The following is a 25,266-nucleotide window of genomic DNA, read 5'->3' on the forward strand; positions in this document are numbered from 1 at the left end:
TCCGAGTCGGACGAAACCGGAAGGGACTATTTTTAGCGAGACGGCAAAGGCGCGCGGCCATCTTGGGAAGGTCATATGTACCTCCATAGAGGATAATGGCACAGTGGACATCTTGGAAGAGGCGGATAAACTTGGATGATTGCCGGAAACACTCCGTCCTCTTTGCCATATATGGAGTGTTTCCGGCAATCATCCAAGTTTATCCGCCTCTTCCAAGATGTCCACCGTGCCATTATCCTCTATGGAGGTACATATGACCTTCCCAAGATGGCCGCGCGCCTTTGCCGTCTCGCTAAAAATAGTCCCTTCCGGTTTCGTCCGACTCCGATCATGTGGTTAGAGAGGGCGTGGACATGTAGTTTTTTATATGTCCCTCATAAGGCCGTGTCATAAAATGAACACTAAATGAAACACTCCATATATGGCAAAGAGGACGGACCATCAATTCCACAGCTGTTAATGTTTGTAATGTAATTTTATTTATTATGTATACTATATAAGAAGGTTGTGGCACTGGTTATGTTATGCACCTGAGGAAGACCAATTGTATTGGGTCGAAACGCGTTGTGCTTTATTTTTATTTTGTTTCAATAAAAGTACTTACCTTTTATCCATTTGGCAACCTGGTTCCTGATCTTTATAAGAAAGAAGACCCCAGACGTTTTACAATGGACCCAAATGCTCAAACCCACATCTGATTGATGTATCTGCCTCTAAAGTTTAGAGCCAACTCAGAAAGGCTCTAAATATTGTGAGTTTTTCCAAGTTTTATATTATTGTATTTATATGGAGATGTATTATCCTATGATGGTTTTTTATACCCACAAAACCTAGGGATCTCAATTAATACAAGGATATCATCTACCGTGTGCGCAATCACCATATTTCCTGTTGTTTTATTTCTGTATGTAAGTGTTATTCAGTGACTATACACTTTGGTGATTTTCTGTATGCTGCACTGGTCTTTTATATATGATATTTTAATAGTTTTAGCGCCATCTTTTATCTGTTTTTTTATTTTTACAGATGGTCAGGCGTAGGAAACCTAGACAAAGACAAATAGTCCCTTACTTTGGCTTCTTGAAAACTAGAGCAGACAGGAAGAAAAGAACAACAGATCCTGACAGAGGGAGAGAAGAGGAATCGATTAAAGAAAGGCAAGTTTGGCATGTGCAGTGCCACTTTAAAATGGTTTACGTCTTAAACAGCAGAGAATTTCCCATTTAAGGCTAAAGTAGCCAAACTTGAAAAAAAGATCCTCGTCAACTATGCTCCAGTTCAACTACTATGCCTACTTTGATCTTAAATTTAAAATTCACTTTGAATTTACTTGAAATTCACAACATTTCTGACTTTAGGAAATAACCCGGATTGTTTTCACTCTCTCCTTATACTAACTGCAATATGCAAATGGAAGAGCTCATAACAATCATTGACAGCGAGCCAAGACAGAAGAGCTCATTATTTAAATCTCAATTTTTTTTTCATAATTTGCACAAATAAATTGTAGCATTGACAATTCTGTGTTTTTGTTTGTGAACAATTTAAGGCACCCTTTATTAAGGCCATCCAAAACAACTGCTGTCCAGCTGTTGTAAGACATTAAATCCCTCGGGGACTGGTTTAAGAAATTAGGAGGGGTGAGGTATTACAGCCCATTCTTGAATTTTACATTGTTTTCTATGTTGCCACTAAAGTTCAAAAAGCCAATGCTTTACTACATATGCGACGTTGTTTTTGGAAAGTCTAATTTGTAAATTTGTATTTTATTGCAGGCAGGAGACTGGCCTTTACCGAAAGTTGAACTCTCTTTTAAATAGCTAGGGACAGTTCTCAAGATACCAGTATTGAAATAAATTGGATATATTGCAACGAAGCAGAAATTTTAAGAAAGTAAACATACCCATCGTATATATTACCCTGTTACGTAATCCAGTGATAAAGGATATATCATTATTATGATTTTTAAAACATTTTCAGCAATTGCAACAAAAATCGCAGATGTGGAATACTGATCCCAACCATATTTTTTTTTTTACTTGACATTCAAAATTCAAGGAACACTCCAAGTACCATAACCACTGTAGCATACTGTAGTGGTTATGGTGTCAGGAGTACCCTGGCTCCCCACCATTGTAAGTAGTCATACAGTTTTAGAACAGTTTGACTTCTTACCTGGGGCTCGTCACCCTGCCTCTACTAATTCCGAAACACAGTCGGAATATCTGTCTGTGCTGAGTCCTGCAGTGAACTGTATCCCAGCATGAGTCAAGATACTTTGTAGAAGTCAAAAAAGCAAATTATGTCATCTGTTAAAAAGACGCAATGCCAACACAACATGAAATTTAAAAATCATAGTTATAGGTTTTCTGAACATATCATTATCCCATAGCTTGTGGCTAGGTTAGCCATAATATGTTATTGCATTAAGCTGATCGAAAAACTAAGATTTAAATGTATTCCCAGCAGATATGAGATAATATTTGTAATACGAGGCAGAGATGAGAGCTGTAGACTAGTGGGTTGTACGTGTCTAGGTAGTGTGCAGTTTTTAAAAAATCTTAATAATGTATAACAGCATAAAAAGTTCTAGAAACAACAATAACTATAACAACATTGACGAAAACCTGTCAGGAGCTCACGCCTTATTTATTTAAATACATAATGAAGACACAGCATTACATTTTTTCTTATTTTTTTTTTTTAAATAAAGGGAGGATGTCAAATGTTGAATACAAATCACTCATCGAGGGGGATGAACAAGCTGTCAAACATGCCTCCAATAAATATTTAATCGTGGTATACCCCTAACAAATCACAAGTGCAGAGCCTCATAAACAGGTAAAAAGTCTTAAATGGACTCCTTAAATAGTGGGATCACAAGACAGAAAAGTGACTTGTTGCTCATGCCTACAAAAAAAACTGGAGGTCGTGTGCCACATGGCGACACACTTTTATTCTTATCTGAAGACCAAATGCTAGATGAGCTAGATGATATCCCACACATAACACCCTCATCGGATGAAAATAATGAACTCCCCTCCACCAAAGATTGTTGCTTTTTTGCAATATAAAACAAATCTTTCCGTCGAACATTGCTGTAGTACGAGTAGATATCCGCACCACTGAAGGGCGGGTTAAAGCAATGAAGAAGACGCTGTGGGCCTTCTTACTGAACACTTGAGTATAGCATCCCTAAATGCAGAACTTTAAAAGAGTCAAACACTACTAAAAAAAAATGCTTAGACCCAATGGAAAACAGACTCTGTGGCACAAACATAAAGAACAGGGGGATACATAGGTACAGAAGAATTGCTTCACTACACTAGATGTCTACTGGCTACTGTACTCACCACTCCTCAAGCCTTACAAGCAATAGATACTGTGCTTTTGTCACAGAGATTACGGCCTACAGCAGACCCTTAGGGACCACCACCAACACCTTACATTCCTGAGACTTAACTAAAGTGGTTCCATTCACACGGGGTCGTATGTATTGGGAGAGTTCTTGCCCGAATCCAGCCCATACCTCCACCGGGACTTGAGACATCCGAGCCATACATGGAGAGGACGCTATCCAGTTTTTGTCTTCAAGTCCAAATTTCTCCCCATTGTCGTCATGCGACTACAGTATACTATCCGCACCATTTCATTCTATCAGCTGGAGTCCAAAGTATTATTTGTACATGTTTTATTATTGTATGAAGTTTTACACCTGTGATGCTAAATCACCCTTCATTTAAAGTTACGTTTGTTAAGCTATTTACTTAAACTTATAATATAAGGCATTGTATTACACTATGTAAGCATGATGTGGACTTGCATTGTATGCATACCTATTTCCACTATTATTGGCTGATCTAAGCATCCCCTGACATACATAACATAGGCCCTCACCTGTGTTCCCCTTACTCTCTAATCATCTGTCTCAAGCTCAGATATGACAATAGGAGAATAGGTAGGTTATTTACTGGATGTATTTAGTCTAGTATGGTTTATATACAAGCTCCACATTTCTACACGTGCGCACCACCATATAATAGTTTATTTTGAGTTTCATTTTATCGAGCATACTCAAATTGTTTTTAGAATTACTAAATATGGTCCCATTATTTTGAATCTAAGTTAAAGTGTGGTTTCAGCCTATAGTTATATTCTCAAAATGGATAATTGAAGTAGGGGTATCCTCTGCGGACTTTTAAAATAGCTAGACTAATTCTCCTTTCAATAATAAATACGGGCTAGTTATTTTGCATAAATAAGATCTATATTTTTTCTAAGAATATCCTATACTCTCCCTTAAAAACTCCTAAGCACATACATATTATTTAGGTATACAAGAGCAACCTAAAACAAAAATACCCAAAACAAATTAAAGCCAACTTCAAAAATAATATTGGTGTATAATATTTACTGTTCTCACAATAGAATATATTCACTCAGGACATGCAAACGGGAACCATCCATTTTAAAAGGAAGAGAATTACACCAATTCCAAAATGTGTTGCACCATGAATCATATAGGGACATGTAAAAACAAAAAGTGAAAAAACAAACTAAATACACATCACTCCAATTATCTTCCACACCATGCCTTGTGATTCCAGTTGAGAGAGTGAAGATCCAGGACACCTCACAATGGAAAAGAGCACTGTATCAATCACCTCAACTTAAATGTTGCGGGGATCTCTTTACATATGCAAGTGTTGCCCCCCTCGATGATATTCCCTTATAGGGATGTATTGAGAGGCTAGTGCGCATGCTCGGCAAACTGCTACGCTGCACCAATCAAATTCTTTCTAGGTGAGTCATTTGATCTAGAACCGTGTTTATAGCTGCGGAAACACCTCTCGAGGCTCTCAGGTATACAGCCAGAGGAATGTTAACCATGCAATAAAAACATTGTCGCTCCTGCAAAACAGCAATGTTTTTAGTTGCAGGGATAAAAAGACAGGCACCCAGACCACTTTGTTGAGATTAGGGTGCCCTTAGCGTACCTTTAAAACACTGTAAAATATCAACTTTTATCAAATTATTAACAAATTTCGATGTGTAATCTGGAGGTACTGTATTAGTAGCATTCAAGAATCTGCCAGTATGTATGTTTTGGGGTTTTGTGGGTCGTTTGTTTGTTTGTTTTTCTCTCTCCAAAATGTAAAGCTGTACATCAGCATAGTTTTATTTAATACAATCTAAAAGTTATTCACAAGACTTCTTATCTTGATTCTCTAACTTATGGGTTATAAAGTAAGTACATCATGCTTATACAGAAGGATTAAACAAAAACATATTACAGCTATTTTTCAATGTCAAAGGAAAATAGGAATTGAGCAGCTTGGTAGGGTTCCCTTATAGATGTGGCTTTACAAATGCATACTTTGATTATAAACTGTTACCGTCAATATCTGATCATTATAATCTGATATGTGTGATAGACACAACCTTATAGTTGTATATAAACATATCCAAAATGTAGTGACAGCTAATTTTATATAGAATTTGTTTCAACACTTGCAACCTTTTCCAGAGGTAATCTGGGATTTCAAATTTTTGCTATACATGTCAAAATAACAAGAACTCAAAAAAAAAAAAAAAATTATATATATATATACACACACACACACACACACACACAAAGTAATTTTCTCATGCCAACCGACTTCCTTCCGGGACCAACGATCAATCTTCAGATTCATAAAGTAAGAAGCCAAGTATATTTTTAGCATAATATACATCATTTTTTCTTAATCAATGCCTGTAAATCTGCCCACTGAACATATTCCTACATATTAAAATGTGATGTCCACATGGAAATATTTTTACTTGAATTATGACCAACGTAACATTTCCTTGAGTAGTTTATAAGGAAAGCAAACTAACTATGAAACTCAAGGGATCACTTAAATAAAAATAAAAAAATAATAAAAAAAACTTTCCCATAGCAGTTCTTCCAGTAGAAGTGAATTTTACAAATGAGTTTTCTTTTAACTTGTAGCAAACAATGTAAACAATTATTATGTTAAAAAAAAGTTGCTCTGAAGCACACAATTTACAATGAACCTCAAATGTTTCAATTAGACAGCCTGTGGATTGGCAGTTGTGCAGTACAACTACAACCACTCAGACAGCTATGCGTGCATGTCAACATTTAGGAGTGCCTTCTTCAAGTAAAAACTGGTTTATATCAAACAATGCTTACACAAGATAAAATAGGCTAGCATAGTGACATTCTGGGGTGCTTATTCACTAAACAGCATGTTGCAAAATGTAATTGAAAGTAGGGGAAAAAAATCCAAAATCAGTTCATTTTGCCTAAATTGTTTTAAAAAAAGAAAAAAACACTTCGTGTTAAATAGACACTATAGGCACCCACACATCTTTAGCTTAATTAAGACGTTTTGGGGTATAGATGATGCTCCTGCAGTCTCACTGCTTAATTCTTTGCCATTTGGGAGTTAAATCACTTTGTTTATGCAGCCCTAGGCACATCTCCATGTATGTGACTTGCACAGCCTTTCTAAACACTTCCTGTAGTGAGACATCAAATGTTTAAACTTCCTTTATTGCATATTCTGTTTAATTTAGAATTTATTATCTCCTGCTCTGTTAATAGCCTGCATGAGCCTACCTGGCGTATTTGTCAGATGATATAAAGATCCAGTTTAGCCTCTTGTTGTTGAGAACCATTTTGCAAAATAAGAATAGATGTGCAAAACCACACAAAATTCACTGCTCTCTTTCTCTGCCACCCGTGCAGTCATCTGAAGGTAGAACCAGTGATTTCCCCTAACCCATTCTGTGGGCCTGAGAACAGAGGGTACTAAACGTTATCATGGTTTAGAAGTCCTCAAGCTTCAAATCCACTGATGTAATTTGGGGCCCTTTACACAGCTCAAGTCTGCCCACAGGGTCCACTCAATTGTGACAGCTGCTGGGATTGGACAAAAGTTTAAGGCAGAGATGATAATAGGATATGCACTCAATCCCAGCAGCCAGCCGGTGCTCAGGAGCAGGACCAGCAATCCCACAACGATAAGGCAACACAATAAATTATCCAGACAGTTGTTCAAGCCACTGGCAGTTTAAATAGAACAAAAAGGAGCAGCAATGTTTCGACCTAGTATGAGGTCTTCGTCAAGGTAGTTTAAAGCAGAGCTCTGCCTTTTGTCAACCTCAGATTTATCAGGAGACAAAGTAGTCGAATTTCATTAAAATAATCAGTATTTCATGAAGAATAGATCTTTATGAAATATTGAAAAGTGGCAAAGCCGCTTTAAACTGTATAAGGGTAGTATGAACTGGGATAGACACAGTTAAATATTAAAAAGAGAGACTAAGCTATGTTTAAGCTTCAATGCAATTTACAGGAAATAGAGGGGAGACTAAAAAAATACACGTTATTTTGCTAAACAAATAAAGTGGATTAATTGTGGTAATCATTTTTTTTTTGTGTGTGTTGCAAACTAGACTGTCATGGAATTCGGAACAATCCTCCTTCACAGATTGTATGTAATAGAATACACTCCCTCCAGTTATTGCAAAGCAAGAAGCATTCTATTAAATCTACTCTGTCTGACCACAAAGACAGATTTTGGAGAACATATACCAACTGATCAAGAGTTTAAGAGATATTAAATTCCCACAAACACATGTAAATGCCCTTTAAAGAAACCTGTAAAAACTAAACCCAGCAATTCCAAAAATAAACACAATTTTGCTTCCTGTCTTTTTCCACAGCAAAATCTAAACCTAGTTTTTTATTAGACTAAAAAAAATCTAAACAAGCTGACCAAAGTCAGACAAGACATGATCAATGTATAAAATAACAGACATTTCTTCAAGACAGACAAATTACTGGGACACCAAGACAGAAGTTTTAACAGACATGACACAGGTATTACTGTGGTCAATTAGTATGCCCATATAATGTTTACTTCCACTGAAACTGGTTATTTATATTTTAAATAGAGTGCTGCACAGTCCATGAAACTGCATGTTTTGTACTTCTGACTCTGCGGACACAAAGTATTTAACCCCTTAAGAACACGACATGTGTGACATGTCATGATTCCCTTTTATTCCAGAAGTTTGGTCCTTAAGGGGTTAAAGGAACACTATAGCATTAGGAACAAAAAAAAAAAAAAACAACGTGTGAGATTCCCTTACCTTTCAGCCCCCTACATGTGACGTCTCTGGCTGAGATCATCAATGTTGATGACCTCAGCCAAATCAATGTTTCCCCATAGGAGGCTAGTGCGCATGCACAGCAATATGCCATGCTGCAGCAATCAAATGGTCCCTATGAGACCATCTGTTTGAACAGCCTACTTTAACTCGGCTATCAGGGCAGAAGAGCCTCTGGTGCATGTCTGGAAAACAGCCACTTGAGGCATGTTAATCCTGCAGTGTAAACATTACCATATCTAGGAAACAGCAATGCTTTCAGTTGCAGAGTTAACAAGACAAGGGTATGGCACATTGAGATCAGGTGATCTGGGTACCTATAGAGTCCCTTTAAAATAAAACAGCGAGGATAAGATGCTAGTTGCCAAATTTTGTTCTAAAGTATTTAAATGCACAAAATTAATCATGTAGGTGTCAAGTCCTCCATTTTTGAGGATAAAAAAATTAATAAAAAAATGTCGAACATCAATAACTCAACTTTTTTGTCTGTATGGTTACCATCAAAGTTTAGACTTGTTTCTTTTCTATGCACAGTCTTGTTGTTCATTAGAATGAGTAAAACTATGTCAATGCATGTAAACTTGGTCATCATAAGTATGCAAAAAGTATTGTACATAGATTACAGATAGTAATGAATTGTAGCCAACATACCATTTTTGAACAGTTGTATCCTGTAAGCAGGGCCATCTTTAACGTGGGGCAAACGGGGCAGCTGCCCCGGGCCTAATTACTCAGGGGGGCCAAAAGCAGCTGCCCAGTGGCCCCTGCTGCCCTCTACTATTTATTTTTTCCCCCATGGGCCCCTGGTGCAGCCGGGGGCTCGCACACTAAGAAGGCCCACCAGGTCCACTAACGGCCATCTGGTGGGCTTTTGTAAGCAGGAGCCCGGTCGCGCGCTGTAGCCCTTTAACAGCGTGACCAACCCCATGCTTTTCGGCTTCACTTCTTCCCAGTGAAAACACAGAGCCGCGCGGGAGAGATTAAAGGACCACTCTAGTGTCCCCACCCTCAGGGACCCCCTCCCGCCCGGCTCTGGAAAGGGGAAAGTGTTTAAAACGTACCTTTTCCCAGCGGTGGGCGGAGAGCTCTCCGCCGATCCTCCTCTTCTCCTCCCCGTCGGCTGAATGCGCACGCGCGACAAGCGCTGCACGCGCATTCAGCCGGTCACATAGGAAAGCATTCATAATGCTTTCCTATGGACGCTTGCGTGCTCTCACTGTTATTTTCACAGTGAGAATCACGCAAGCGCCTCTAGCGGCTGTCAATGAGACAGCCACTAGAGGAAATAGGGGAAGGCTTAACCCATTCACAAACATAGCAGTTTCTCTGAAACTGCTATGTTTATGAAAAAATGGGTTAACTCTAGAAGGACCTGGCACCCAGACCACTTCATTAAGCTGAAGTGGTCTGGGTGCCTAGAGTGGTCCTTTAAGGAGGCAGGGAGGAGGGGGGCTGGGCCGGGAGAGCCAGCCCCTAACTCACAACAGCCTCAGCCACCACTCTGAACACCAGGGAAGGCACCCTTCAAGGTTAGAAATGGGATGGAGGTTAAAAATGTAAATTGTGCACGTGTGAATGTGTGTCAGTATGGCCTGTCAGTGTCTGTGTGTGTGTCAGTATGTCTGTCGGTATGTCTGTCAGTATGTCTGCCAGTGTGTGTGTATTTCTGTCACCAAGTCAGTAAATGGATGTTTCTATGTGTGTCAGTATGTCTGTCAGTGTGTGGGTGTGTCAGCATGTCCGTCAGTATGTGTGTGTGTGTGTGTCAGTAGGTCTGTCAGTGTATGTCTGTGAGTGTATGTGTCAGTGTGTCTGTCAGTATGTGTGTGTCCGTATGTCTGAGTGTTTGTATCCGTATGTCTGTCAGTATGTTTGTGTGTGTCAATATATCTGTCAGTGAATATATGTATGTCAGTATGTCTGTCAGTGTATATGTTTGTGTAAGTATGTCTTGCACCTCTCTACTTTAGTTCCCCCACTGCGTCAGATTAATGTAGTGATCTAAGTGTGTAGATGCTGGCCCTGCACACTTACAAAACGTAGGCATTGCCATTTAAAAGAAACGCCTGCCTCTTGTGACTGGCAATCAAACAGACACTAGCAGCACTACCTAGTTAAGACTAATTTAAAATCTTCATGTGTGTCATCATCACACACACAGCATGATGCACAACAAACACTATAAAATGCTTCTCATACAGAAGTATTTCATTCATAGCATCTCATTGGCTTAGTGCACTGATTAAAGGAACACTATAGTGTCAGGAATACAAACATGTGTTACTGACACTATAGTGTTTAACTATTTAGTTGATTGGCCACCCTCCGATCGCATGGGAATGGTGAGTTTACTTACCTCTTTTCCTATGGCGTGGCGGTCCCCGCCTGATCCTGCCTCCATGGCAGAGATTATCATTCCCATAGGAAAGCATTGGGAGGTTATTGCACATGTGCAGCAAAATAGCAAAAAGGTCCCCAGAAATTATTTTGGAGCTGGGAGTGTGGTGGACTGCAAAGAGCAGGGAAAGGTGAATTTTACTTAACTGAACCTGCCCCTCGTGGCTGCCACATGTTCTTCTGCAGGATCCCCTTCATTTCCTGGCGCTTCATTTGCTAGGAGCCACCATTTGTGCTGAACTCTTGTGCATGCACGAGAGTACAAACAATGATGTCTATGGAGGATCCCGCAAGACTGTAGGAGACTCCATAGACAAATCCTTTTTCATCATCAATAGTGTTGGCTAAGGTTTTGACAAAGGTTACTCCATCTTTTGTCAAGTGTAGGAAAAATACATAAGACAAAGCAGTCCTTAATTCGTTATACGATATCTTTTGAATACATTGGTGTTTCAGTGAAATTCCACCACAGTATTTTTTTTATTTTTTTTTTTATTTTTTTTTGCTGTGCATAAGCATTTAACATACTAGCGTGTCACATTTAAGTATTACATTGGGGTATATGAGAGACGTGCACATTTTTTGTTAGTATTAAGTCATATGAGTAACGTGCGCAGTGTTAGTATATGAGCATGCTAGGTTGGTTATATCATAAAGAACTGTATGTTAGCAGGCTGATCAAACATTATGTTCATTTTAAATTAACAATCTAACTGAGTAAAACAGGCAAGGGTTAAATGTGATATAAGATTAGTTACTTTTAGGTAATGAAAGCTATCCACAAGATATATCTAATTGGCAGCAAGTTACAGGCTATGCGTTGGTGGATTAATCCCCTATGATTAATTATGGGCTAGAGTCACACTTGCAGCGTTATAGTCCTGGCAACTGCTGGTGTGATAACTGACAGAAGGGTAGCCAACCGGTAGAGAGTCACTGTTTAGAAGATGTTGCTTGAAGTGGTACGGCTTTGGGTCAATTGGCTTGGTCACGGAGAGTCAGTGTCCGTCCGGATAATGAGCAATACTCTTCTTCAGTAGTGTATATCATTCCGGTTGTTAGTCCATGCAGGTGTCCGGTCTTGCATGTGAGGCCAGTGTACAGGCCGCTGCATCAGCCTAGGCCTTTAGTGGGTCATGTGGCTGTTGGAGCGTGGACAAAGTGAACGGTGCTGAGTGATTGTGAGGAAGGGAGGGCTTTTCCCCAGCCCCAGGCCTCTTGTGGGGTCAGCTTCTGCTTGCCACAGACTGACGTCTATGCGAGCCGGGTCTTTCCCCTTGTGGGTGGCCCTGGTGTTTTGCCACCGCTGGTGGTGGGCGGGCTTCTGGCGTGGTGGCTGATGCTTCGGAGGACGTCTCTGTGGGACCTCCAGCCCGGGTGGGTATTCAGTGGTCGCAGCAGGTGTGGAGGGGCAAGCTTTACCCGGGATCAGCCTACTCCTTCCTCTTCTCCTCACCTCCTCCGTCCCCTCTGCGTTTACAGGGGGGGACCCGGCTAGGAGTCATTCCAGTCAGGTCCAGAACTTCTGGAAAATCCGGTCCAGGCTGGTAGGCTGGGGCAACGTGAGTGTAGGCATGGATATAGCATCCGCCATATTGCTGGGTTCGGCCCATCCAGGGCCCCTGTCCGGGTGGTCAGCTGCAGTCTGTGTTGCTTTGCATGCCATATTGGTGGGGACCGGGATAACCCCCGCCGGTCCATGGGGGGGGAATGGAGGCTTGAGCTGTGCTTGTCAGTGCTTTGGGATGACGGGAGAGCGGCCGCCTCCTCCGTGTCCGCCTCGTGTGTAGGCCTCAATGGCTGGATAGTCGGGACCTTGGCTTACAAACTCGGGAGAGGTGTCATTCTGTAGGTCTCGGTGTCCCAAGTCACTTAGCAGCCAAAGATAGTCGGGTCACAGGTTCTGCTTAGTGAAATTTGAGTTGCTTTGCGTGGGGCTGCAGGAGCTTCAGCAACACACGTCTGCTCCTTTCTGCAGTCAGGCCCCGCCCCCCTCCACCACAGTATTTATTAGCATTTCACAAAGATTTTATCTTTTCAAAGTACTGTGATTTTGTTTCAGGTGGGTATAATTTACATAGCTGCTTCACACTAATGAAATGCAGTTACTTATCATCATGACGCGTGTACAGTTAATCTAGCTCCAGATATCCCCTAATGCCCATTTGCTGATTCTTTGCTCCGGTCTGATTTTCCTACTTGGCTCAGGTTAGCACACGGAGAGTGCCTTTGGTTCTAGGTGTGAGATCATATTCCCAGGTCTTGAGGCATTTCACTTTTCTATGGAAGCACTGGTCAGGTCCACCCATCCCCTACCCAGCTCAGTCCACTTCAAATGCTTTTCATTTTTTCCCCTTCTTCTTTAAAAATTCAAACTCACTACTAAGTCGAGTAGCACCCCTGCACGAACTGCTAATGGAAATAAATTATTGCTAAATAAGATAGCGATCAGGTCACAAATCTTATGTTATCATCATCCTATGCAAAATTTTATAGATAAAAAAAAAAAAAACGGTATTAAATTCATTTTCCAAGAGCATAGTCAATCTGAGCACACAAAAACGCATAGAGTGGAACGAATGATCCACAAAACAAATAAAAAATAAAAAATACCAACAGTGAAAAGGAACAGCATGTCTTAACAATTTTGTTAGCTTTCCTTTTGCCTTCTGTTGACTTTGGCAGTTTCTGGCTTTTCTCAATGAAAACAGACACTTGGCTTTATGTGTGGCATTAAAATACGTTGAGCATGATGGAAAACATCTTGACATATCCACGAACGTCTTTCTTTTAATCAAATGTCATGCAGTCATGCAAATGATCTAAGGAACACACCCACATGCACTCATTGGCCTGCCACTGCCAGCACATGTGTAAATCTTACAGAACTAAGAAAGGTATTACTTCACTCTTCACATTGAAACAAGAATGGAAAAAAGCTTTGAGAACAATGTATGCCCTTCCAATATTGTGGCAGGAATCACCGTGGACCTATTGACTGGGAGAGTGGAAAAACGTGCATTAATATATTTTGCTGTGCCTGTCAGGAGGTGTACTGCAAGGGATGTGTGCATGCCTCCCAACCATCACGATCTCAGCATGACAGTCTTAATTTTCAGGTCCTGACATGCCATCCTTACTTTGGGACATCCGGTAATTGTGCCCAAAGAAGTGGGGAGCGCATCATTAGACGTGCTAGCTCTGAACCTTGCACAGAGCACTAGAACATTGCGCCCTTCATGTTGTGAATTCAGTGGGCAGGCATGCATGATTGACACATAGCCTTGTGTGCGAACGAGTTACTGGCCTTCACAACCCTCCCACCAGGGTCCCACTTTTCGGGACGCCAATGTTGGATGACGTGTTTGGATACCATGAAAGTATAAAGGAAAGGAAACAAAGCACTTCAGCTCTCATGTGCCTTCTAGGTTATTTTAAAAGGACAAAGCACTTTTACAAATCACTGTGTTAAGCAGACAGCCAGGATAGTTTCTTGCCTCTAGTTTTGAGTTATAGTTCAATGCTGAAGTGAATGCGTCTCACAGAGAAAGATTTGATTCAAGGATTCTCTATCAGAAGCATTGTATGGGCATGCTGCACATGTGCTGTATATGCTTAATGCTGCTCTAAGTATTACATATACTGGAGTGTTTCTTCAAGACTAAGTACTCCTCATGCTCAAAGTTCCAATCACATAGCTATTTCAGAGTTTTAGGATTTATAGCATGGTATAGAACACTGGTGATATATTGCAGTCATTTATATATCCTTTATAAAAAGTTATAAAAAAAAAAACGTTTTTCTTTATCTGGTAAATTGACGTTTACTTCTTTAGATTTCTCTTTATTTCTCCCTTTTTAAAAATCTCTAGTTTGTTGTATAACATGGGTTGGTAACCTTCGGCATTACAGATGTTGTGGATTATATAGCTCATAATGCTTTTACATCCGTAATGCTGGCAAAGCATCAGGGGAGATATAGTTCACAACATCTGGAGTGTCGAAGGTCGCCAACTCCTGTTGTATAACAAATGAATGCTAGGTTGGGGGCACCAAATCTCCTCTGGAAAGGCAGTACAGAATTTATATTTGCAACATATCAATTAAATAAAATACCAAGTAACACTATAATCACCCAGAGCACGTCGTCATCTCAATTAAGGGGTCTTGGCACAGTGTTCCAGTCCCCTTAACCCTGCAATGTAAAAATTGCAGTTTTTGAGAAATGTTGGCAGCCACTAGATATTTCTTTTATAGGAAGGGTCAACATGTTAGTAAACCAGGATGCATGAAATAACAAGAGACGAACATTTTTTTTAAAAAATGAAGGAACAATAAAAATAGTAAAGTGTCTGCTATAGAGAGGTTTGTCACATTTGGCGCTATCATGTGAAAGTGTGCAGAGCAACATGGCGGCAACAAACAGCGTCTCTGGCATGCTCCCACATTACATACCTCCAAATGTTGGAAGTATGCTGAAATGAGCACTGGCCAGCCTAGGAGGTGATCAGCAAATCAGAATAGCTTTCTAAAGCAAATGCTGGCTTTGTGCCTTAGTTGGCAGAGCAAAAACCTTACTACTATGTTATCTAAAAAGACGTGCAACTTTGTTACTAGAACAAACAATGCTGGTTAGGAGGAACAGACAAAGTGTAGCCTTCCTGCATACATAGATTTATATCCTCAACTAGTTTCCTCATAACCACTATATGTATTACACTTTACTGGAAGACAGCTCTATAGATAGAAACATACGGCTCCATATTTAAAGTGTAGCTTTAATATTTCTTTTTAGACATAATGGTTGCTATATTTAAGATTTGCCAAGCAAAATAAGTTCCGTTATTAAGAGCTCTCCAACAATGTAATGCCAAAATGGAGTCACTACAACCGATATGTATTAAAATGAAGAGAGCCATACTTTTTGGTTGATTATAACATTTCCATTTAAGACTTCACAAATTCTTCCAAGCCATAAAATTATATAGCGTTTTATAAACTCCCAGATCCTTCTCGAGTTCCTTGATTAGTCATCCATACTATGGTTATAGTTTTATAAAACATTGTTATTTGAGTTACAGGATCCTTTGGAAAAGGTCGGATATTAAGGGTTCCAATTAACAGCTGTGTAAATTATAGTGTAATACAGTTTTTTTTTTTTTAAAGTGTCCTAAGAAGCTGAAAAGACACCTCGCAGAAACAGCAGGACATGGAGGGATTAATCATAATAATCCGTTGTCTCTTAAAACATTGCCTTGTTTTAGGGCCTATATGACCAACACTTAAAAAATGTCACTGTTTCAGTTTTAAAAAAATTAAATAAATAACCGTACATTATCTAAAATATCACAAATGAGCACCAGGTCGATAGCTACTTTATACATCTTTTTAATTCATGATTGCCAAATGCCAATTATCATGGTTAACAAGCAGTATTACAGACAAGCGTGCAACAGGCTAAAAATACCGGTAGTAGTTTTCTTCATAGTTCTTCCTCATTATCTCTTATAGGAGTTAATAGTAATATATGGTATTAACAACATTATGCAAAGGAATAAAATAAATAAATAAGCAGTCTGGAACAATGTAAAGGCTCTGGGAGCAGAAAGAAACAGGTATATATAGTATACAGAAAATACAAAATAAATTTAATGGTAAAATATATAGTATATGTCTCCCCCCTCTTTTTTTTTTTTTGCCTCCAACTGCAAGCCATAGATGCGGTCAGAGGAGTGATGTGTCCACCCCCCTATTAGTCCACTTAAATCCTCCACCTGATGCTCACGGGTTGGGAGCATAAGAGAGTCCAGGTCCCAAAGTTAATTTTGTAAAAGCTGGTGAGCCGCCACATTGTTAGCCATCCTGCCTTTAATGTTTCATTTTATTTATTTATTTATTGTTTTAACTATTTTCCTGCCGCATGCTAGCATGCAAATGTAAACCTAAGGCAGGATTTTCACGAGAGATAGAAAGTGGTATATTATATCACTAAAAGGAGTGAGAGCCATGGAGAGGGCTATGTAAATGTATGGGAGTAGTGTAAATAGCCCCTAGAAAGAAAAAGAAAAAAAGAGCCCTCCTACAGGGCTCAAGAAGGTAAAACTTAACTTTTAATAAAATGTTTAAATATAAAGTATACTAAATCCTAAGTACCAAAAATGAAAACTAAGCTATATACAAAATACAATAATAAAACCAATAGAGTCCTAATGTCTACTCAGCGGAGCCCCGAGAACTGAGCGGATGATAAAGCCTCTAGTACAGTTGCTGATGAGCCAGAGAAGCGAAATGCGCGTCAGGGGTTCTGACAAGCTCTATACCCAGCCACTGTATCAGCCTCTGTAGCTGCTTCATTATGAGCGTTCTGCTTTATCATCCGCTTTGCCGCACCTAATCTTCACCTTTGGTGAAGACTAACGGTCTAAATTACCACAAGAACTAAGAACAGCACTATATCCAGCTACCTTACTGTGGCAATACCAGGTTATGTAGGGGCACATCCTTTTTTGGATTAAGAGGTGCCCTTAGGCACAGTCTTAGCATAGGAAATTCTCCACCCGAGCACTTTCTTATCATTACCACTGTACCTCTAGATCAAGCATGTCAAACTCGCGGCCCACAATTAATAGCTTTGTGGCCCAGCGAGCCACGAGTAGGCACCTGCTCTCCCCACATTTCAGGTGCCTACTCTGCTTAAATTTTACCCAGCTGGGAGGACAGAAAGCTGGGGGCAACGAGGGAGCTCAGTCTGTTCTTCCTGCTCCTCACGCACACCCTCTGTAGTGGTGCCGGAATATGATGTCTGAAAAGCTTTAAAAAAAATGGAAGCCACTGTTTGGTTTAGAGTGGTCAGTTGATGCTTAAAGCCAATAGGTAGCACCCATTTATATAATTTAAAAAAAAAATAATTAAATACAAAGTTTCTCAAGCTGTTTTGTAAATGGGGGAGCTACTGACTGGCATCAGTTGACCAAGTTAAGCCAATCAACAGCACCCTTGACCATGGCAGTCCAAGGCTTCTGTTTTTGAGATTTTCAGAAAGTGGATGTTGGAGGATGTACATCAGAATGGCGCCAGTGAAAACACTTTTAGGTGTAAAAACGCCCATGAACAGTTTTACGCCTAAAGGAAAGCCACCTCCAGGCCCCATAACGTTGTGGTCAAAGAGATACTCACGAATACAAATACAATACTCACCCTCCTCAGTGTTCTTGCAATGCCTATTACTATTCTTGAACATTCTGTCATTTAGACCATGTTCTGTCAGATTTCACAGTTTCATGCGAGCAGAATGTCTACAGTTTGTCCATTCATGTTCATCTGATTTTGTTCTAATAAAGTGGGCACCCATTAAATAGTGTGGGACAAACCGTAAAATAATTAACAGAGGAGACAAGTGACAAAAGAGGGGCCTATTGTCCTCGCCACGCCAGCCCTCACTCATTGGTGATGGGTGGTGGCCAAATGTAAAAATACCCCCTTTCCTAAGCCCCTTTGTCACCCCTCATCCCCACAGTGACTAGGGTCCCCCAGCCCCTAGTGATCCATCCCAATAAAATAAAATAAAAATATTTGTCAATTTGTCTTTCTGACAAATGAACAAAGAGCCAACATTTCTGTCCAAATTTTGTACAATAGCGAATGCCCAACTGTATAACTGCGTCCCACTGGGCCTTCATTTGTCCACACCAATATGGCGGCACCCAGGACCTAAGTCCTGGCTAGTAGTAAAGCTTAACCCCTTAAGGACACACGACATGTGTGACATGTCATGATTCCCTTTTATTCCAGAAGTTTGGTCCTTAAGGGGTTAAAAAAAAGGGTAAAATGAGGGACCAAGGGATTTGGATCCCTATGGGGTCAATAAACTGTAATGGAGTCTGGAAGGGGATTTAAAAAAAAAAAAAAGTTAATGCAGCCATGACAGTGTTGCTTTAATTAAAGGACCACTCTAGGCACCCAGACCACTTCAGCTTAATGAAGTGGTCTGGGTGCCAGGTCCAGCTAGCTTTTACCCTTTTTTTTATAAACATAGCAGTTTCAGAGAAACTGCTATGTTTATTCTGAGGGTTAAGCCAGCCTCCAGAGCCTCTAGTGGCTGTCTCACTGACAGCCGCTAGAGGCGCTTGCGTGCTTCTCACTGTGAAAATCACAGTGAGAGCACGCAAGCGTCCATAGGAAAGCATTATGAATGCTTTCCTATGCGACCTGCTGAATGCGAGCGCGGCTCCTGCCGCGCATGCGCATTCAGCCGATGACGTCGCGAGGAAGAAGAGGAGGAGGAGTAGAGCTCCCCGCCCGGCGCTGGAGAAAGAGGTAAGTTTAACCCCTTCCTCCCCCCAGAGCCCGGCGGGAGTGGGTCCATGAGGGTGGGGGCACCCTCAGGGCACTCTAGTGCCAGGAAAACGAGTATGTTTTCCTGGCACTAGAGTGGTCCTTTAAGCGATTTTGGTGTATAGATCATGCACCTGCAGTCTCACTGCTCAATTCTCTGCCATTTAGGAGTTAAAACCCTTTGTTTATACAGCCATGTCACACCTCACTGCATTTGACTTACAAACCCTTCCTAAACACTTCCTGTAAAGTCATCTTCCTGTAAAGTCATCTAATGTTTACACTTCCTTTATTGCAAATTCTATTTAATTTAGAATTTGTTATCTCCTGCTCTGTTAATAGCCTGCCAGACTGTGGAGGAGCCTCATGTATGTAATTAAAGTTAAATTCACTGAGCAGGAGATAAAAACCTTCAAATTAATTAACATCTGATTGAAAAAGAAATCATTTTGTTTTTATGCAGGCTGTGTCCGTTACAGCCAGGGGAGGTGTGGCCAGGGCTGTGTAACCAGAAACAAAAGGGATTTAACTCCTAAATGGCAGATAATTAAGCAGGGAAAACTTCAGAGGCCTGATCCATAAAAAACACTTCATTAAATATGAAATCTTCATCTGGTTGCAAATATTAAAGATTATAACAACCAGCAATGAGTCTTTAAGCTTAAAAATAATGATTTCAATCAAGTCTTACAGACTAGCGTTTTAAATCAGGATTTAAATTATGATTTAAATCAAATCCACAATGCGGTTAGCATTAAAATTAAAAAAAAAATTTTTTTAACTGATCAGAACATTCAGGTTAGTCCACATTTTCCTTCACAAAAATATTGTGAGGTTTGTTTGGAGATCAGTAGTTATACAGGTACAAGAAGTAATGAATTGGAAAATATATAGGATTTATTTAAATTACTTACAACTTCGTTGCTAAATTTGTAAGTAAATTAAAATAAAATTTAAAAAAAAATTGTGTGGGTCATATTTTAGCTGTCAGCTAGCTTCAGTGGTTGGAAGCCCCCAAAAAACAACCTAGTAGCATTTCAGTACATTCAGCTCTTTACAGAGTGCATACTTCAATCTAAAGCATAAGAGATAGATACATAATATCATTTTCTAAGCTATTTGTTCTTTTCTATACTCAATCACAGACATCTTATCTTAAAGCTACTTTTAAAAGGTCAGATTGTATGAGAAGTGTATGTATACTGCCACCATGTGGCCAACATTAACTTGCGTTCATAATATTATTATTTTGCTTGGAAAAGTTACAATCCAGTGATATATAGTTGCCAATTTTTTCATTTGTATTTTAAATATACCGACATGCAATACCAGAATGCAAGCCATATAGCCTATATAAAAACTATTCCACCATAGGCATGCAGATTAAATAGGCTATATACACTATTTTAAACTCTGCTAATTAGAGTAAAAGCCAAGCCTATTATTTCCTCGTTAGATCATTAATTATCTTCAAAGGCGAGACATACCTAAAAAGATATCCAATTAGGAAGCATAAATTATTGGTGCAAGTGAATTATCTTTTAAAATGGATTTCAAGTCAATATAGGTCTTAACTTTATTGTTAAACAGATTATAGAATGTAGCATATGCAACATACATGGAAGCTGAGCATTTGTAGTCCTTAAAATATTAACATTCTTTGAAATATTAACAGGACACACCTATGCATCATCCATGCAACACCAAACAGGATACTAAAATGCACCCAGTGATTATCCACACGACATGCATCCATTATACAGAGAGTTTTTTTGTAGAGTAGGACCATGCACATATAGATCTGGGTGTTCTTGTGAAAAATGCCAGATTAAGATTTGGGGAATTTGGCTTTACTTGGGGAAGAGATGGCAGCAAGATGCGCTATGGAAAGAAGGCAGGAAGGCAGATGGAGGGTTACCCTCTGGGCAATGTTGTGCTAGGAAACCATAAACCTTGGCCCCTGGCATTCATGTGGATGTTTACTTTGACATATACCACCTGCCTAGAGATTGTTGCAGACTACGTACACTCTCCATGGCACTGGTGTTCTCTGATGGCAGGGGCCACTTTCAGCTGGATAATGCAACCTGCCACACTACAAAAAGTGTTCAGGAATGATTTGAGGCAAACCATGACAAAGAATTCAAGGTGTTGCCTTTGCCTCCAAATTCCCCAAATCTTAATCTGATTGAGCATGTGCAAAAACCACAAATCCGATCCATCAAGGTGCAACCTTACAACTTAATGTCTTGGTGCCAGATACCAGAAGACACGCTTCTGTGGAGCCCATACCTAAAGGCATCAGGACTGTTTGGCAGCACAAGGGGACCTACTCGAAATTAAGCAGCTTCGTATAAAAAGTTAATTTATTATAACTTTAAATATAAAATCAATGAAAGTAAAATTAAAGTGTCCAATCGCTAATAAAAAAAAAAAAAAAAGAGTAGAATGTCCCAGTAGTTGGCTTCAGCTCCGAGACGCGTTTCACCCACGCTATGTGGGCTTTTCAAATCGGATTGAAAACTATAACTACTGCAATATTGTGTTGTATTTTTCTGTTTCATTCATATGTACCAACATACATCTGAGATTAAACCCTATTTTAGGGTAAGTGTATATCTATAGCGCTCCACTCATTTGATCAGTACAGTCTGGATATTATATCCAGATTGTACTAGACTCACTTAGGTGGTTTTAATATGTTTTGCTTATCAATGTATGTATACACTATCACCACTATATAGTAATAATTGATCAAAGTGAAAATTGTCAGGAGTGTTGCTGAGAGGACAACAGAGAAAGAGAAAAGGCCTTCCCAAGAAAAAATGCAGAGTCTCTCCCTCAACATGCCATGGAGAGCACCTCAACTACACTGCATTATTCAGCAACTCTAACTTTAGCTACCAATCCCTGAAAAATCATAATGCAAAGAAAGTATAGAACAAAAGGCAACAGTGACATATTACAACAAAATAAAAGAAAATAGTACTGCTAATGGTCAGGTCACCATTAAGTAAAAAGTAGCTGAGCCGGTTTAGTATCGAGCCCCAACAATTGTTTTCCTGGTGAGCGAGGCTCACCATGCCATCCCCTGTTTCAGATGAGTACCCTCCCAATATTGTAAGTGGATCTGAAAACTTCAGCACGGTCAAGACTTGTGTAGGCCTGCTAATCCTCATTCTAATTTCAGTCCTCCCGATGTGGTAAGGGATTTTGAATTATATTTTTTAAGTTCACTTTAAGTCCCAATAATTTCAGCAAGCAACAAATAAAAAATTGATTATGACTTAACCCCTTAAGGACACATGACATGTGTGACATGTCATGATTCCCTTTTATTCCAGAAGTTTGGTCCTTAAGGGGTTAAGGAGCTATTGCGTTTGTAACACCTCCTCTCCCAAGTGCCTGCGTTGCCGTTAAGCTGTATACAAGATTGTTACACAAAACACCCACGCCTCAGCTCTGCAGGACTCTTGGCCTCTTCTAACGTGAAACATTGTTGCGCCTTTAGGGGAGTTCTTCGGTTTCTCTCATGTCACTCAATCCTTGACATATTAGCTATGCTGAAAATTGATTTGCAGGTGGGTAGGGACTTTAGTTTCAACAGCAACAAAAAAAAAATCTATATATTTGCTAGCATTTTTGATAGCACAGATGAAACGCTGTGCTATTTGAGATGAGTATACGTTGCATTTATAATGACAAATACACTTTAAACAAAACATCTTTAGTTACAAATGTGGAAAACCAAGCAGCTTTTACATGTATTTATATTGAAGTGATATATAATAAAGAAGAAATGCCATTAAGCATCCACACAGCTCTCTTTAAGACAAGTCGGTAATGCTATATTTAGGCATTAGATCATTCATGGGTGCAGACGTACTTTACGTGCCACATTTTCTGCTTAGCAGCATCACCATCTGTGAATTGTTTGCAATCAATAAAACCTTACTAGCTTCTTGGCAGTGATCTAGCTTTATTTTTTACATTGGTCCCTTAGGTTGAAATTAGACGTTTATTTACTGCATTCTTGGGATACGGTTACTCTGGAAGAACATGATGATGGTACATGATTATGGCAATGGTTATAAAGTATTTTATGCTAAAATAATTTCTTTATTATAAGGTAATAATAAGGTAATAATTTTATAAATTTAATTTTATTACCTTATAATAAAAAAAATATTTTGGCATAAAATACTTTATAGCCATTTTCTTATTTTTTTCACCTGGCTACACATATATTTCCAATCTGACAAGAAGCCTAAAGAATCCTAAGGTGGGGATTATACCACCCAAGCGCTTTTATTGAGCAGTACAAGTCTGCTCTACATACTGTGAGTAGTATATTTATATTTTATTTATACCTCCTAACCACCATACAGAGAGCACTATATATTTTATCTTTTCCCTGGGTCGGATAATATCAACTTGGACTTTGAATCTGAGCCAGATACTCGACAAACAAATATTACTCTGCATACCCTTGAGTGGGGGTCATTCCACTTCACGTGTGCCATACCAGAGCTAGGTTTCAGCTCTGAAAAGTGTGAGTAAGATTATTTTCATTTTGCATACCACTTTTATTCATCTATATACTGTGCCATTGGAGTTCCTTTTTTTTTTCCCTCCACATATTTACTCTACTGGATTTCAAGCACTCTACTGTGAAGACACACTATTTTACGTTTCAGGATTCCTGTTCTTACATATGGCATCTACCATTATGGACTTATATATCTTAGGCGCAACCTTATTCTGTTTTGCTCTGTATCTTTTCTTACCATTAGGGGATTATAGGGGACTCCCCTTTGAGGATTGCAGCCTTATTATCATTACCTTTTTGTGTGGCAACCTAGCGCTGATTTCTCTATATATATTTTACATACACCTGTATGCCTTTAAAGCAGATCCTTTAAATATAAAATTGTACAGTCCAGTGGCAGAACTTAAAGAACACTGTACTCTCACTATAAGTAATGAAGTTGTTTTAGTGCGTACAGTTGTTCCTCCCTTCTTAGTGGTCCCAAATTACATCATTTAATAATTAGAAGGATTGGAAGCACAGCTTTAAGGCCCGTCGCCAAGCCATCTGGGTATGAGAGCTACCCAGCTCTCATACTGTGATGTCACGTGCGCATGCACAGAGCCATCATGGTTTGCCATAGAAAGTCTTTGCATGCAAGATTCTCTATGGAACAATCGTAGTAGAATTGTGCCTAGAGACTGATTAGACCATCGTCCCGGAGGCACGACTCCAGAATGACCGGAGGCTAGGAGAAGCCACGGCTGCAGCATATGACAAATGGTAAGTAAAATTCTTAATTTTGTTTTATTTAATTTAATAATTGCAGACCGAGGGGTGACCAAAAGATAGATCCTCAACTTCTGTACAAATCCTACGATGCTTTGCCAGATGTGGATATACCATTACCTCATCCTTAGAGGGCTATAGCGACTGTGTATTAATTTAGGTATGTTTTTGTACTGTTGTATAGGTGTGTGAATGTATTGGTATATAATGCTTATGTTTGAAAGCAGGGGTGAATTTGAAAGTAGCAGTTCATGTATAGTTTGGACTTTTGAATGCAGAGGTGTTTTTTGTAGTATTAGTGTTTAAATATGTTTAATACGAATTGGAAAGTATAGTGTAGAATAGATCATTGTACAGTGCTACATCAGTTGTTGGCATGATAAATAATAATGAGAATCATAATAAAGGATCAGGAGTCACAAGAACAGTATTTTCAGTACATTTGATAACATGTTCTGAGCATTTTCAGAGTTATTCAATTAATGTTCCAACACCCATGGTCCAAATCAAGATTCAGGATTGTTACTGGCCACTACCGAGTGAAAATTACACCAAGTCGATTAGAACTTCATCCTTTGCAAGTGTGGCATAGACCCTCAAGGCTTGCATTGGCTAGTAGCATTTGTGGCCTGGCTAATACTATACAACTTAAAATTTGAAGCCCTTGTTTAGATGATCAACAATACTATTGTCCCATCCAGGGAAAATGTCTCTGCAAAATAAAGGCATTCTTAAAGGGATTCTCCAGTGCCAGGAAAATATATTCGTTTTCCTGGCACTGCAGGATCCTCTAGTGCCCCTCTCCCTCCCACCCACCCACCCATCCCAAGTTTCTGAAGGGGTTAAAAACCCTTTAGTGACTTACCGAAGTCCAGCGCTGATGTCCCTCGACGCTGGGTCAGGCTCCACCTACTCTCCTCCCCTGCCGTCAGCCGGCGGGGGAGACCTAATTTGCATGCATGGCAATGGTCACAATTTAGACCTCCCCATAGGAAAGCATTGTACAATGCTTTCCTATGGGGATTTCGGCGACGC

At 39.7% G+C, this 25,266-nt stretch overlaps 1 protein-coding gene across 2 annotated transcripts in view; it reads right to left on the reverse strand.

The window, feature by feature from the left end:
• The window catches only part of RNLS (renalase, FAD dependent amine oxidase), a 126,574-nt gene that overhangs the window by 78,311 nt on the left and 22,997 nt on the right, over positions 1 to 25,266 (reverse strand). The window lies entirely within an intron of this gene.

The sequence above is a fragment of the Pelobates fuscus genome, chromosome 10 (genome assembly GCF_036172605.1).
Source record: "Pelobates fuscus isolate aPelFus1 chromosome 10, aPelFus1.pri, whole genome shotgun sequence".
Taxonomy (NCBI): domain Eukaryota; kingdom Metazoa; phylum Chordata; class Amphibia; order Anura; family Pelobatidae; genus Pelobates; species Pelobates fuscus.